The 14,962-nt window shown below is 40.5% G+C and overlaps 1 pseudogene; it reads right to left on the reverse strand.

Moving 5' to 3' along the window:
- Positions 1–6,464: 6,464 nt before the first annotated feature.
- LOC105121310 (probable serine/threonine-protein kinase NAK) lies at positions 6,465–14,317 on the reverse strand (annotated as a pseudogene).
- Between the last annotated feature and the right edge of the window lie 645 nt (positions 14,318–14,962).

Genomic DNA, 14,962 nt, shown 5'->3' on the forward strand with positions numbered 1-14,962 from the left:
GGAAATAATATAAAGAAAAAAGAAAACTAAAACCGAAGGGGTTGAGCAAATTTCGTTCCAATGGAATGAGGGCCTCGGCTTTTTTATCGAGGGATGCATGGTTTCGAATTTGGTTTCCCATTTCTGGTTCGATATGCCAGGATTTTGTTTAAGGAGACAAGAAACTACCAGAAAATTGTTTTTTATTCTATTTTTAGTTTTCTTTTTCTTTTATTTTTTTTTCATTTGAAAAAAAGTAAAAAACTTGTAAAGAAAATCTATGAAGAACATTTAAAATGTGTTTTCTAGACGATATAAATTTGGAAAACTAGTTCTCTAATGTTTTAGATGAAGAAATATTGCATTTGAACAAAAATTCTCATTTTTTCTTATTTCTGACCTCCACATTTTCAGAGATGCATCCAAGCATAGAACAGGACGTCTATTATGGTCAGCAGCCCAATAGAGTTGAGAATCAATTCTGCTGATTCGCAAACAGAAAGTGTCAGCAAATATTATACTGGAAAAAACTGCAGATACAGAGCAGCAGAAGACAACAGAATCACAAGCAGCAAAAACCTTGAAAGACAAGAAAACAGATACAATTATTTGACTGGTATGAACTCGTTTCTGACTGTGATATAAGTTGGAAGACAGAATATTATCAGAAGCATTACAGGAAAAAGACATGAAAAGTAAAAATGAATCTGGGCATGCACGGGAACTTGTTCAACAGCATGGAGAAAAGGGCTCGAGCATCCAAACATGGAAACAACATTAGAACCTTAGTGGACATCTGTTGTGAAAACTCGGAACAACCGGATACCAATTTACCCGGATCAATTTAGCGAAATATAATTACAATTCACAAGTCTCAATTCTTTTCCTCTTTGTGCAGTAAAACAGAATCAAACAATGATGAAAAATAATGCAAAAATCACAAAATCAACACCAAGATTTTTAACATGGAAAACCCGATATGGGAAAAATCACGGAACCGTAGTTCACCTAAAAACTTTCACTATCAACAAATAATGGGTTCACAATCATTCTTTCTTAGATTCAACTAAGGGATACAACATATATATCATTAAGAACAACTTATTCTTGGATTACAACAAGATTAAAGGAGAATTATTTGAGAAAAACTCACAAAACTGACAGCCCCGTTTTCTGTCAAAACGGCCAGCTTCCACACCACTAATCTTCGATCCAACCGTCCAGAATGAAGATCAACGTGTCTAGAAGCTGCTGTCAAAATCTCAGCCCGATCCAACGGTGAACGAGCTGGAAATCAAAGAAAGAATGAAGGCTGCTCTGCTGCCTTTTCTTCTCTTTTTCTCTCTTGATTTTCTTCTCCTCTCTTCTCTTTTCAAATCTTGTGCTACAGTACCCGAACCACTTAATTTTAAAGTGGTCAGCTGCCTCTCTTCTCATTAAATGTGGTGGTCCCACTATCACATGGTCCGAACCACACTAATATTAACACCAAGAGACAACCATCACATGACATTTAATGTGATGGTCCCACCATCACATGGTGTGGGACATACACAACAAATCTCCCCCTCACACACCATGTGAGGAATTCGCCATACCGGCGATCAATATGTAAAATTCAATTTAGGAGGCTCTGACAAGCCTGCTTCCCTTCTGCAAAAATCAAACTTCTCTCTCGGTAGAGGTTTGGTCATCATGTCAGACACGTTGTCATCAGTATGGATCTTGTCAACAAAGAATGACTTCATCTCCATAGCATCTCGAATCCATTGATATCTAACCTCAATGTGCTTTGATCGAGAGTGAAAAGTAGGATGCTTACTGAGATGGATTGCACTTTGACTGTCACAGTGCAACATAAAGTTCTCTTGAACTAGGCCAAGTTCATGCAAGAACTTCTTCATCCATAACAACTCTTTGCCCCCTTCAGTAAGAGCAATATATATTCGGCCTCTGTAGTGGATAATGCAACACATTTTTGCAACCTTGATTGCCATGAGACTACTCCCCCTGTAAACTTCATCAAGTATCCTGATGTGGACTTTCTAGAATCAACATCACCAGCCATATCTGCATCTGTGTATCCATCCAACACAGGTTTATCATTACCAAAACATAAACTGAAACTAGAAGTACCTTTGAGATACCTGAGTATCCATTTCACTGCTGACCAGTGTTCTTTACCAGGATTGGAGAGGAACCGACTAACCACACCAACTGCATGAGCTATATCCAGCCTTGTGCAAACCATGGCATACATCAAGCTACCAACTGCGGATGCATAAGGAACCTTTTTCATCTCATCTTTTTCTTCATCACTTGAAGGACACTGCTTAGAACTTAGTTTAAAGTGGCTTGCAAGTGGAGAACAAACAGGTTTGGAGTTGCTCATGTTGAATCTCTCAAGTACCTTTTGAACATATCTCTCCTGAGATAGCCAAAGTTTCCCCTTCTTCCTGTCACGTGTGATCTTCATACTAAGAATTTGTTTTGCTGGTCCCAAGTCTTTCATTGCAAAAGACTTGCTCAACTCTTCCTTCAACATCTGAATCTTCTTAGCATCATGACCAACAATCAACATATCATCCACATACAACAGGAGAATAATAAAGTTTCCATCTAGAAACCTTTTTATAAATACACAATGATCAGAAGTGGTCCTGTCATAACCATGATCCACCATAAAATAATCAAACTTCTTATACCATTGTCTTGTAGCTTGCTTTAACCCATATAAGCTCTTTTTCAACTTACAAACTAGCTGCTCTTTGCCTTTTGCTTCAAACCCTTCAGGCTGCTCCATGTAGATCTCCTCATCCAAATCACCATGGAGAAAGGCAGTTTTCACATCAAGTTGTTCTACTTTAAGATTCAAACCAGCAGCTAAGCCAAGCACAACTCGGATTGAAGACATCTTGACCACTGGTGAAAAGTTTTCTTCAAAATCAATACCCTTCTTCTGACCGAAGCCTTTCACAACCAATCTTGCCTTGTACCTTGGCTGTGAGCAATGTTCATCAATTTTCAACCTGAACACCCATTTGTTCTTGAGTGCTCTCTTACCTTTAGGAAGCTTCACTAACTCAAAGGTATGGTTTTCATGCAAGGATTTCATCTCTTCTTGCATTGTTTTCAACCACTCACTTTTCTTTTCATGTGACATAGCTTCATCAAAACATTCTGGCTCTCCCCCATCAGTGACCAACACATACTCATGAGGAGAATATCTGGTGGAAGGTTGGCGAGGTCTAGTTGACCTTCTCAATTGTGGCTCATCTGGAGCTTCCTGCATAACCTGTTCAGGAATAACATCAACATCATCATTAGTTGCTTCAGGATCACCAACTAATGGCTCAATAAGAGAACCACCACCATCATCATTTTGCAAGTCTCCCCCATGATTAGTAAGCATTAAAGGTAATTGTAGAGTAGATCTTGGATTTGAATTAGTTGGAATAAAAACAGTAGACTCTGTTTTCTCCTTTTGTTCAAAGTCTTCAATGGTTTGATCTTCAAAGAAGATAACATCTTTGCTTCTCACAATTTTCTTCTCCTTTAGATCCCACAACCTATAGCCAAACTCATCATCTTTAGAGCCCAAGAAAATGCATTGTTTTGTCTTGCTGTCAAGTTTAGACCTTTCATCTCTAGGAACATGTACAAATGCCCTGCATCCAAACACTCTTAAGTGTGCATAAGAGACATCTTTTCCTTTCCAAACTCTATCTGGAACATCAAATTCAAGAGGAACTGATGGAGAAAGGTTGATCATCGCAACTGCAGTCTTCATTGCCTCACCCCAAAAAGACTTAGGCAGCTTTGCATGAGAGAGCATACATCTAATTCTTTCAACAATGGTTCTGTTCATTCTCTTAGTCACTCCATTCTGCTGTGGAGTTTTAGGAACTGTCTTCTCCAACTTGATACCATATTCCCTGCAGTACTTCTCAAAAGGACCCATGTATTCACCACCATTGTCAGCTCGAACACATTTGAGCTTTCTACCAGTTTCTCTTTCAACTCTGGCATGGAAATCCTTAAAGACATCAAACACCTGATCTTTGGATTTCAAACAAGTGGCCCAAATTTTCCTGGAGTGATCATCAATAAAACTAACAAAGTACAATGCACCTCCAAGAGACTTGTCAATCATAGAGCAAACATTAGTATGAACTAAATCAAGTACATGTGATCTTCTATGTGAAGGTGATCTTTGAAATGCAACTCTGTGTTGTTTGCCAACTAAACAATGAGTACATGTGTTCAAGTTCATACCTTTTAATGGAAGGTAGTTCTTCTTGGCAAGGATGTCAAGGCCTTTCTCACTTAAATGTCCAAGCCGCTTATGCCACAGATCAGTAGAGCAATCTTCAATTGCATTCACCTCCCCTTTGATCACCTTGGCTTGTGATATGTAGAGACCCATTTTCTTCCCTTTAGCAACAATCAGGGAATTTCTAGAGAGCTTCCATTTACCATCTCCAAAGTAATTGTGATAGCCTTCTTCATCAATAGTACTTGTAGAGATCAAGTGTAGGCGCATATCAGGCACATGCCTAACATCTTTGAGTAGCAACTTGCACCCAGTATTGGTTTCCAACCAAATGTCTCCAATGCCCACAACACTAGCCATCCCTTGATTTCCCATCCTAACTTGACCAAAGTCACCAGCAGTGTAGGATGTGTAAAAATCACGTCGGGGTATAGCATGGTAAGAAGCTGCTGAATCTGCAACCCAGGTGCTATCCTGACATGCAAGATTAACACAACCATCATCACAAACAATGGCAACATCACCATCATATACAACTGCAGCTGTACCATTCTCTTCATTCTTGTCGTCATCTTTACCCTTTTTATCTCTTTTATACTTTCTGCAATCCTTTTGCATATGCCCAGACTTGTCACAATAATAGCACTTAAAACCCTTCCTTGACTGAGATCTTCCTCTTGGCTTCCATTTGCCTTTTCTATTGCTGGATTCTCTATCTTGCTTGTTGTGAGAGAACCTGCTTGGACTTCTCCCTCGACTTTCTGTAACAAGTGCATGAGACTCAGAAGTGCTTGTGCCTTTCCTCCTCTTCTCTTCATTGAGGATACAATCCTTTACTGTTGTCAAAGTGATCTTCCCATTCGGAGTAGAATTGCTAAGTGACACCACCAAAGTCTCCCAACTATCCGGCAATGAACTCAGTAGGATTAGTGCTTGCATTTCATCAGCTAACTCCAGATTCATCAATGACAACTGATTCAAGAACCCTTGAAATACATTTATATGCATTGAAGCATCTTCACCATCTCTATACTTCAAATTCACAAGGCCTCTAATTACAAAAACCTTGTTTTGTGCACTCTCCTTGGCAAATGTTTCTTCCAACATCTTCCAAACTGTATAGCGGTCATGTTCTTGAGAAATATGATTAATGGACTTAGAAGATACCCATTTTCTAACATTAGCAGTAGCCTTTCTATTTAACCCATTCCATTTTGCATCATCCATATCATCAGGCTTTATTCCTTTACATTCAATCGGCAAAGCCAAATCATTGCAATATAAGTGATCCTCCATCATTGTTTTCCATAGAAAATAATTTGAGGAAGTAAGCTTTATCATGCCCGAATCTTCCTTTTCCATTTTAACTGCACAAGAAATTCAATCTACACAACCAGTGCTCTGATACCACTTTGTTGGGAAAACTCGGAACAACCAGACACCAATTTACCCGGATCAATTCAGCGGAATATAATTACAATTCACAAGTCCCAATTCTTTTCCTCTTTGTGCAGTAAAACAGAATCAAACAATGATGAAAAATAATGCAAAAATCACAAAATCAACACCAAGATTTTTAACGTGGAAAACCCGATATGGGAAAAACCACGGGACCGTAGTCCACCTAAAAACTTCCACTATCAATAAATAATGGGTTCACAATCATTCTTTCTCATATTCAACTAAGGGATACAATATATATATCATCAAGAACAACTTATTCTTGGATTACAACAAGATTAAAGGAGAATTATTTGAGAAAAACTCACAAAACTGACAGCCCCATTTTCTGTCAAAACGGCCAGCTTCTACACCACCAATCTTCGATCCAACCGTCCAGAATGAAGATCAACGTGTCTAGAAGCTGCTGTCAAAATCTCAGCCCGATCCAACGGTGAACGAGATAGAAATCGAAGAAAGAATGCAGGCTGCTCTGCTGCCTTTTCTTCTCTTTTTCTCTCTTGATTTTCTTCTCCTCTCTTCTCTTTTCAAATCTGTTGCTACAGTACTCGAACCACACTAATATTAACACCAAGAGACAGCCATCACATGACATTTAATGTGATGGTCCCACCATCACATGGTGTGGGACCATACACAACAACATCTTCCACTGTAAATGAGGATCAAAACCTGTAACAACGAGATATTCCTTCCAGCTCTGTTCAAGTGAAGGATCGGCCAGGTTCACAAGGAACCTACTAGAATGAATTTACATCTTCTTTGTTTCTTGAGATTTTACTATCCTTTCCAATACGTCTGTCACTTCTTTCATCGATGGACGGAATTGCGGTTCATCACAAAGACAAAGAAAAGCAATTATAGCCATTCTTGAAGCCAGTCTGGGAGGATACTTCCCCTCCAACCTGGGGTCCATTATATGCTTCAGCTGGCTTCTTTCTGTTAGTTTTGGTTTGATCCATTCCACTAGGTTAATTTGCGCACATGGACGATGTATATCAATCACCCGTAGGCCTGTCAGCATCTCGACCAAAACAACTCCAAAACTATATACATCACTTTTTATGTACAGTTTCCCTGATATCAGAAAACATAAATCACGGTAGAGTCTCAATTATCAAAGTAGTGCATATAATCTGAGCATAGAGACATCCAAGCTTGAAGGATGCAAGAAATTACCATTACGAACGTACTCAGGAGCAGCATAACCCTTTGTGCCAACAACTTGTCCCATTATGTGTTATGTGTGTGGACACAAATGGACGGTGGCAGCCATGGTAGGTGGCAGCCATGTTTGGTGGCAGCCATGGTTGGTGGTAGCCATGGTTGAAATTATAGTCAAATGGTAGGTGCCTAACTTGCCCACCATTGTTGAACAATCATCTCCCTCCTCAGCTATAAATAGAAGATGTATTGATAGCTGAGATAGACCACGAGATAGAGAGAAACACAGAGAGAGAGCTAAGGGTGAGAGTTGAGTTGAGTTGAGAAGTTTTCTCCTCCTCCTTGTTTTGTTGTTTGTATTGCTTTTGAGCTTGATTAATACAAACCAGTAGCTCCGTGGAGTAGGCAAGTTGCCGAACCACGTAAATTTGTGTGTGTTTGAATGTTTGGATCTCCCAACAACTGGTATCAGAGCTTGTTCTTGAAAGTTCTTGAAAAAGAGGGTGTTTGATCCAAACTCAAAAATCAAAGTTCTCAAAACGTGTTTTTGAACATACCACCGTGAAGAGGACGACGAGAGGAATCCACTGGTGAAAACCCGGCGAACATCCGACGTCCTGCATGCCCGCACGCGCCTACACGCGCCACCACCAGGACTGCCCACACGCACAGACGCGCCGTACGCGCGTCACGCGTCTTCCTCGCCAATTCCTGCAAATCGACACTGCCACGTCAACAGACACGTCAGCCGACCAGCACAGTCAGCAGCTGCGCGCCCCTGCCACGTCAGCCGTCTGACCGGTCAAGCAGCCACGTCATCACCACGTCAGCACTGCCACGTCATCCAAAAATCTCCGCGGGTCTGCCACGTCAGATTCGGTGGACCCCACATTGCCTGCGTGTGTGACACGTCAGCATACCTGGGTTTTGATCCGGTGTGGCGCATCGACTATTCCTCCTGCCACGTGGCTTCATCTGCAGCGTCCAGTTATCCCAAACTTTGATTGCTTAAATCGGAGCCATCCAAAGTCCGATTTGGGTGATCTCAGTGTCGTTTCCAGCATTTTTGGCCATTCCGGACACATCTGTAAGGTCAGATTTTTGAGATTCAAATCCGAGAAAGAGTAAAAATGGCTGATGAAATAAAGGCTGCAGGAATTGAAAAATTTGATGGAACTGATTTTGGATATTGGAAAATGCAAATTGAAGATTATCTATATGGGAAGAAACTTCATCTTCCTCTGTTGGGGAGCAAGCCAGAAAACATGTCAGAAGAAGATTGGCAAATTCTTGATAGACAAGTCTTGGGCATTATCCGGCTATCATTGTCAAGAAGAGTTGCTCATAATGTTACAAAAGAGAAATCCACAGCAAGATTGATGGAAGCCTTGTCTGGGATGTATGAGAAGCCATCAGCAAATAACAAAGTGCACTTGATGAAGAAGCTGTTCAACCTGAAGATGACAGAAAGCACCTCTGTTACACAGCATCTTAATAATTTCAACACCATCACAAATCAATTGTCATCCGTTGAAATTGAGTTTGATGATGAGATCCGAGCACTTATTTTGCTAGCTTCACTTCCAAGCAGTTGGGAAGGTATGAGAACAGCCGTAAGCAACTCAGCTGGAAAATCCAAATTAAAGTATGATGATATCCGAGGCCTGATTTTAGCTGAAGAAGTACGAAGAAAAGACTCGGGTGAAAGCTCAAGTTCAGGTTCAGCTTTCAACATCAACACTCGAGGAAGGAGACAAGACAGAGGCTTATCCAGAGGCAGATCAAAATCCAGGTACAGAAGCAAAAGCAAGTTTGGACCCAGGAAGCAGGTTGAATGTTGGAATTGTGGCAAACCTGGCCATTTTATGAGGAGTTGCACAAAACCAAAGAAACCTGAAGCTGATTCTGCAAACGCCACTACAGACGAGGTACAAGATGCTTTGATTCTTGCTGTACATAGTCCTATTGATGATTGGGTTCTTGATTCTGGAGCTTCATTTCACTGTACTCCACACCATGAAATGATGCAAAATTACACTGCTGGAAATTATGGGGTAGTCTATCTGGCCGATGGACAACCATTGGAGATTGTGGGTATAGGAGATGTGCAAATCAAGACAATGAATGGATCTACATGGAACTTGCAAAATGTAAGGCATGTTCCTGAACTAAAGAAGAAGTTGATCTCGGTCGGACAACTTGATGATAGTGGCCATTCAATCCTTTTCTCTGGAGGAATGTGGAAGGTATCAAAGGGAGCAATGGTTTTGGCTCGTGGAAAGAAAACCGGCACCCTGTATATGACCACAAGATCAGCAGATATAATTGCCTCTACTGAAGCAGATAATCAGGCGCAGCTATGGCATTGTAGACTCGGCCATATGAGTCAAAAGGGGATGAAGATACTTCTGTCAAAGGGAAAGCTGCCAGAATTAAAAAATATTGATCTAGACATTTGTGAAAGCTGTGTTCTCGGAAAACAGAAGAAGCTCAGTTTCTTAAAGGTTGGCAGGACCTTAAGACCAAGAAAACTAGAATTGGTGCACACAGATTTATGGGGACCAGCTCCAGTAGCATCTCTTGGCGGTTCTCGGTACTATGTCACTTTTATTAATGACTTTAGCAGAAAGGTATGGGTCTACTTTCTGAAAAATAAATCTGATGTGTTTGACACATTCAAGAAATGGAAGGCTATGGTTGAGACTGAATCAGGCTTGAAGCTGAAATGCTTACGATCTGATAATGGAGGAGAATACATTGATGGAGGTTTCAAGGAGTATTGCGCTGTCAACGGTATCAGAATGGAAAAGACAGTTCCAGGCACACCACAACAGAATGGTATTGTTGAACGGATGAACCGGACCATCAATGAACGAGCTAGAAGCATGAGGTTGCATTCTGGGCTACCTCAAACATTCTGGGCTGATGCAGTTCATACTGCAGTTTACTTGATCAACCGTGGACCATCAGTACCTTTGGAGTTCAGACTGCCCGAGGAAGTCTGGAGAGGAAAAGAAGTACAGCTTGCTCACCTAAAAGTCTTTGGGTGTGTTTCCTATGTGCATGTAGACTCTGATGCTCGCAACAAGCTGGATGCCAAATCAAAGAAATGTTTCTTTATTGGCTATGGAGATGAAGAATTTGGATTTCGGTTCTGGGATGATCAAAACAGGAAGATTATCAGAAGCAGGAACGTGATCTTCAACGAGAAAGTTTTGTACAAAGACAAATCAAGTACAGAACTAGAGATAACTGATTCAGATACGAGTCCACAAAAATCTGAATTCATACAATTAGAAGGGCTTCCTGATGTTACCACTCAAGAGTTCATACAAGACAGTTCAAGCACTTCAGTACCCACCACTTCTACACAAGATAGTGTAGAGCCAAGTGAACCAGCTGTTCGCAGGTCTTCAAGGACTATAAAGCCTCCACAACGGTTCACACTTCTACTGAATTATATCTTGTTGACCGATGGTGGTGAACCATTAAATTATGAAGAATCCTTACAAGATGGAAACTCGAGCAAGTGGGAGTTAGCCATGAAGGATGAGATGGAGTCATTGCTGAAGAACAAGACTTGGGAGTTAACCAAACTGCCTGAAGGAAAGAAGGCCCTGCAAAACAAGTGGGTTTACAGAGTAAAGACCGAGCATGACGGAAGCAAACGGTTCAAAGCAAGACTTGTTGTAAAAGGGTTTCAGCAAAAGAAAGGGATCGACTATTCTGAGATATTTTCTCCAGTTGTGAAGCTTACAACAATCAGAGTTGTTCTGGGGATAGTAGCTGCAGAAAATTTACATCTTGAACAATTAGATGTAAAAACAGCATTTCTTCATGGAGAATTGGAGGAAGACATTTACATGCAACAACCAGAGGGGTTTGCAATACCAGGAAAGGAGAGTCAAGTTTGCAAACTAAAGAAGAGTCTATATGGTTTGAAGCAAGCTCCAAGACAGTGGTACAAGAAGTTTGATAACTTCATGAGTAGTACGGGATACACAAAATGTCAGGCTGATCATTGTTGCTATGTCAAACATTTTGACAACTCCTATATCATTCTACTGCTATATGTGGATGATATGTTAATTGCAGGTTCCAGCATGGAAGAGATTGACAAGCTAAAGCAACAGTTGTCAAAACAGTTTGAAATGAAGGATCTGGGAGCTGCTAAACAAATACTTGGCATGAGAATCATCAGAGACAAAGACAAAGGCATACTAAAGCTTTCACAGGCAGAGTATGTCAAGAAGGTTCTCAGCAGGTTTAGTATGGATAATGCTAAGCCAGTATGTACACCTCTGGGGAATCATTTCAAGCTCAGTAAAGACCAGTCACCAAAAACTGAGCTAGAACGTGGATACATGGACCAGATCCCATACGCCTCAGCTATCGGCTCCTTGATGTATGCCATGGTCTGTACTAGACCAGATATTGCCCATGCAGTGGGAGTTGTAAGCCGATATATGAGCAATCCTGGAAAGCAGCATTGGGAGGCAGTGAAATGGATCATAAGGTACTTAAAAGGCTCATCGGAGACATGTCTTATTTTCACAGCTGGCGGTTTGAAACTTGAAGGCTTTGTAGATGCTGATCTAGCAGGAGATGTTGATAGCAGAAAGAGTACTACAGGTTATATATACACTCTAGGAGGCACTGCTGTTTCTTGGAGTTCTACCTTGCAAAAGATAGTTGCTCTTTCAACGACAGAAGCTGAATATGTTGCAGTTTCAGAGTCCGCAAAAGAGATAGTATGGCTACAGAGTTTCCTGCAAGAATTGGGCAAGATGCATGGAAAAGGTACTTTGTATAGTGACAGTCAGAGTGCAATCTTCCTTGCCAAGAATCCAGCATTTCACTCCAGAACAAAGCACATACAGATCAAATATCACTTCATCAGGCAATTGCTCGACGATGAACAACTGTTACTTGAAAAGATCTGTGGAAGCAAGAATCCAGCCGACATGTTAACCAAAGGAGTTACTCTCGATAAACTGAAGCTGTGTAAAGCTTCAGTGGGTCTTGAAGATTAAAAGACAGACCTAACACCATTTGTGTCCAAGTGGGAGATTGTTATGTGTGTGGACACAAATGGACGGTGGCAGCCATGGTAGGTGGCAGCCATGTTTGGTGGCAGCCATGGTTGGTGGCAGCCATGGTTGAAATTATAGTTAAATGGTAGGTGCCTAACTTGCCCACCATTGTTGAACAATCATCTCCCTCCTCAGCTATAAATAGAAGATGTATTGATAGCTGAGATAGACCACGAGATAGAGAGAAACACAGAGAGAGAGCTAAGGGTGAGAGTTGAGTTGAGTTGAGAAGTTTTCTCCTCCTCCTTGTTTTGTTGTTTGTATTGCTTTTGAGCTTGATTAATACAAACCAGTAGCTCCGTGGAGTAGGCAAGTTGCCGAACCACGTAAATTTGTGTGTGTTTGAATGTTTGGATCTCCCAACATTATGTAGGAGTCCCCGGTAGCGGGAGCCCATTTCGCCAAGCCAAAGTCTGATATCTTTGGAGCATATGACTAAAGAAACATAAAAATAGAATGAATTGCAAAATTACAATGTTCATGGAACTTAATTGCATTTTCTTTAAGGTTTCTAATGCGACTAGAACTCTAGAAGGGACTGTATGAAAAACGATGAACACTAATGCAAAATTATCTATGTAAGCATGTTAAAAGAAATCAAATCCCATTAACGGGACTTTGGTTCTTTCGCGTTTCAAGAAAGTAATCTAGATATACAGATCGTTACCTCATCAAGCAGTATATTGGAGGACTTGAAATCTCTGAAAATTATTGGCTTCTCCAACGTATGCAAGTAATTCAGGCCTTGAGCCATTCCTTCAGCAATTTTAGCCCTTTTTTCCCAAGGAATCAGCCTTTTTGAGCCCTCTGCAAAGCATCATGCAGAGCATTGAGAACAAAATTCATTGTATGCAAGATCAGGAAGTGTGTGCACATACTTGGTCAAATGACAACGATTAAGATTATCATAGATTATTTCCTGGTGGTTCTTACTTCCAAACAGATGATAATTTAAGCTTCCTTTTTGCATGAATTCATATGCAATTAGATACTCTTCCTTTTCTCGACAGCATCCCACTAGTTTCACGATGTTTGGATGGGAAAGCCTTGCTAAGAAACCAACCTCTGCCTTCAGAAAGAAAAGAAGACCGAATAAGAAACGAGAATCTGGTACCTGGAGAATACTTCGAGCAGTCGCTCGTACGAACGTGAAACAATCTAGTCAATCAATCATGACCATAATTACCAAACCTGGTGGAGCCTGGCCGAGCTGGTCTTGTTTTTGGACTAAGTTGGGAGCTTACCTCATCAAACTTGGGTGATCTAAGGTGAACTCAAAAGGTTTTTTTAAAAAAAAAAATTATCTAAAGCAATGTCCTTTCAGTTTTTTTTCTTTTTTAAAAAAAATTTACTTTTCTTAAAAAAAGTTGATACAATGTCGTTTTAAGATAAACTTAGTAACTTAGGTTGACCCGACCAACGCAATTGGATCTGATGACTATGATCTTGACATGGTTTACATCTATGGATTGGCAGGATTGCCATATCATTCTCACGAGTGAATGTCCGAATACTTCTCCTCTATCACTTGGGATAACAAATTTAATTGTCAATGTCTTTTACAATTGCAGAATCATAAATATAATTTCTATATATGCCAAATAATGTAATTACCTGCCATTGCCGATATCCTTGCTTGCTGCTTGCATCCAATCTCTTGACAGCAATGGGCCATTTCCTGGTATCCTGTGACGGTAACTTCTCCTTGAGCCAACCCTTGTAAACATTTCCAAAACCTCCCTTTCCCAACACAATATCACTTCTAAAATCGAAAGTTGCAGCTTTCAGTTGATCAAATGTGAAAGCTCTAACCTTTGAGTCTGAAGCACTTCCACCATCTGGAAGAGCTCTATCATCTGGAAGAAAACCACCTTCTATTTCAGGTAAGAACTCATTGTCCTCACCCCAAATAGCTGCAAGAACACCACTTGCTTGAGATAACCAAACAGTAAAGTTGGTGGTTGCCATGGAGAACCAATTGGAGCCAGAAATATATCCAGTTCCACCAAGAAAAGATATACCACCTGATCACACATAAAAATATATGAATTATGAGACTTTAAATTGAATAAGAGCAGTGGAAGTCGAAAAATTCAGAACTGAAGACGAGCAAAAAGAATACAAGGCCATGTCAAATGCTAAACGAAGATGAATGTCATATTCCTGCCACTAAAGAACTAGAAAGAAATAACATGTGAGATTTGTTGCTGAACTTACCATCTTTAAGATCATCAATCGTGCTAGGAGCAGGGTCTGGGTCTGGGATTGGTTCAAGAACTGGATCTCCGGCTGCTGAAGCTATGGCTTGATTTGACTTACCAGATAAACAACTCCAGAAGTTCCCCATCAAATAATTCTTCCTTTGAAGAATAATGAATCAACTACGTGAGAGGGATGGATGGAGGGTCAGTGGGAGGGAGAAGGTGTTGACTTTGAGATGTCTGCTGAAGCAAATGGCAGGGGAATTTGTCTTCCAGTCTGTCGTTTATTTTACTTTGAGAAATCTGTTTTCTGAAACGGAAAAAAGAAAAGAAAGAAAGAACTACATTGACCTAGGCAGCCAGCTACTCGGTAACGTGTAAGGCAGTCACTGAAACTCTAGAAAAAGTAGTTGAAAGAAAAAAGAGAAGAGGATCGTTGTTCTGGCATTATGAGGTGCTTGAGAATATGGAAATGGATGTTGAGTTATTTTTCTATTACAGGTTTGGTCCTAAGAGGAGAGCGTGGTGGTTATTTTCATGATCTTTTAGATTTGTCATTTGCTACCACCGCAACCCTCCAAAGTTCAACCTCCTGCACCACCACAAAATGAGGTGGGTCTGCTTTGTTAATCTGAGTGCAGCAAAGCTGGACATAAAATGCATGGACATGTATAGAACTCAGAGGTAACTATTGACGTATCATTTTTTCCCAGCAATTATTATGACCGCTGATGCACTAATACTTGGTTTTCTGGTCTCTTTTTAATATTTGGGATATTCAATCTTTCATT

This window comes from Populus euphratica, unplaced genomic scaffold, assembly GCF_000495115.2.
Source record: "Populus euphratica unplaced genomic scaffold, PopEup_1.0 scaffold31.1, whole genome shotgun sequence".
NCBI classification, from domain to species: domain Eukaryota; kingdom Viridiplantae; phylum Streptophyta; class Magnoliopsida; order Malpighiales; family Salicaceae; genus Populus; species Populus euphratica.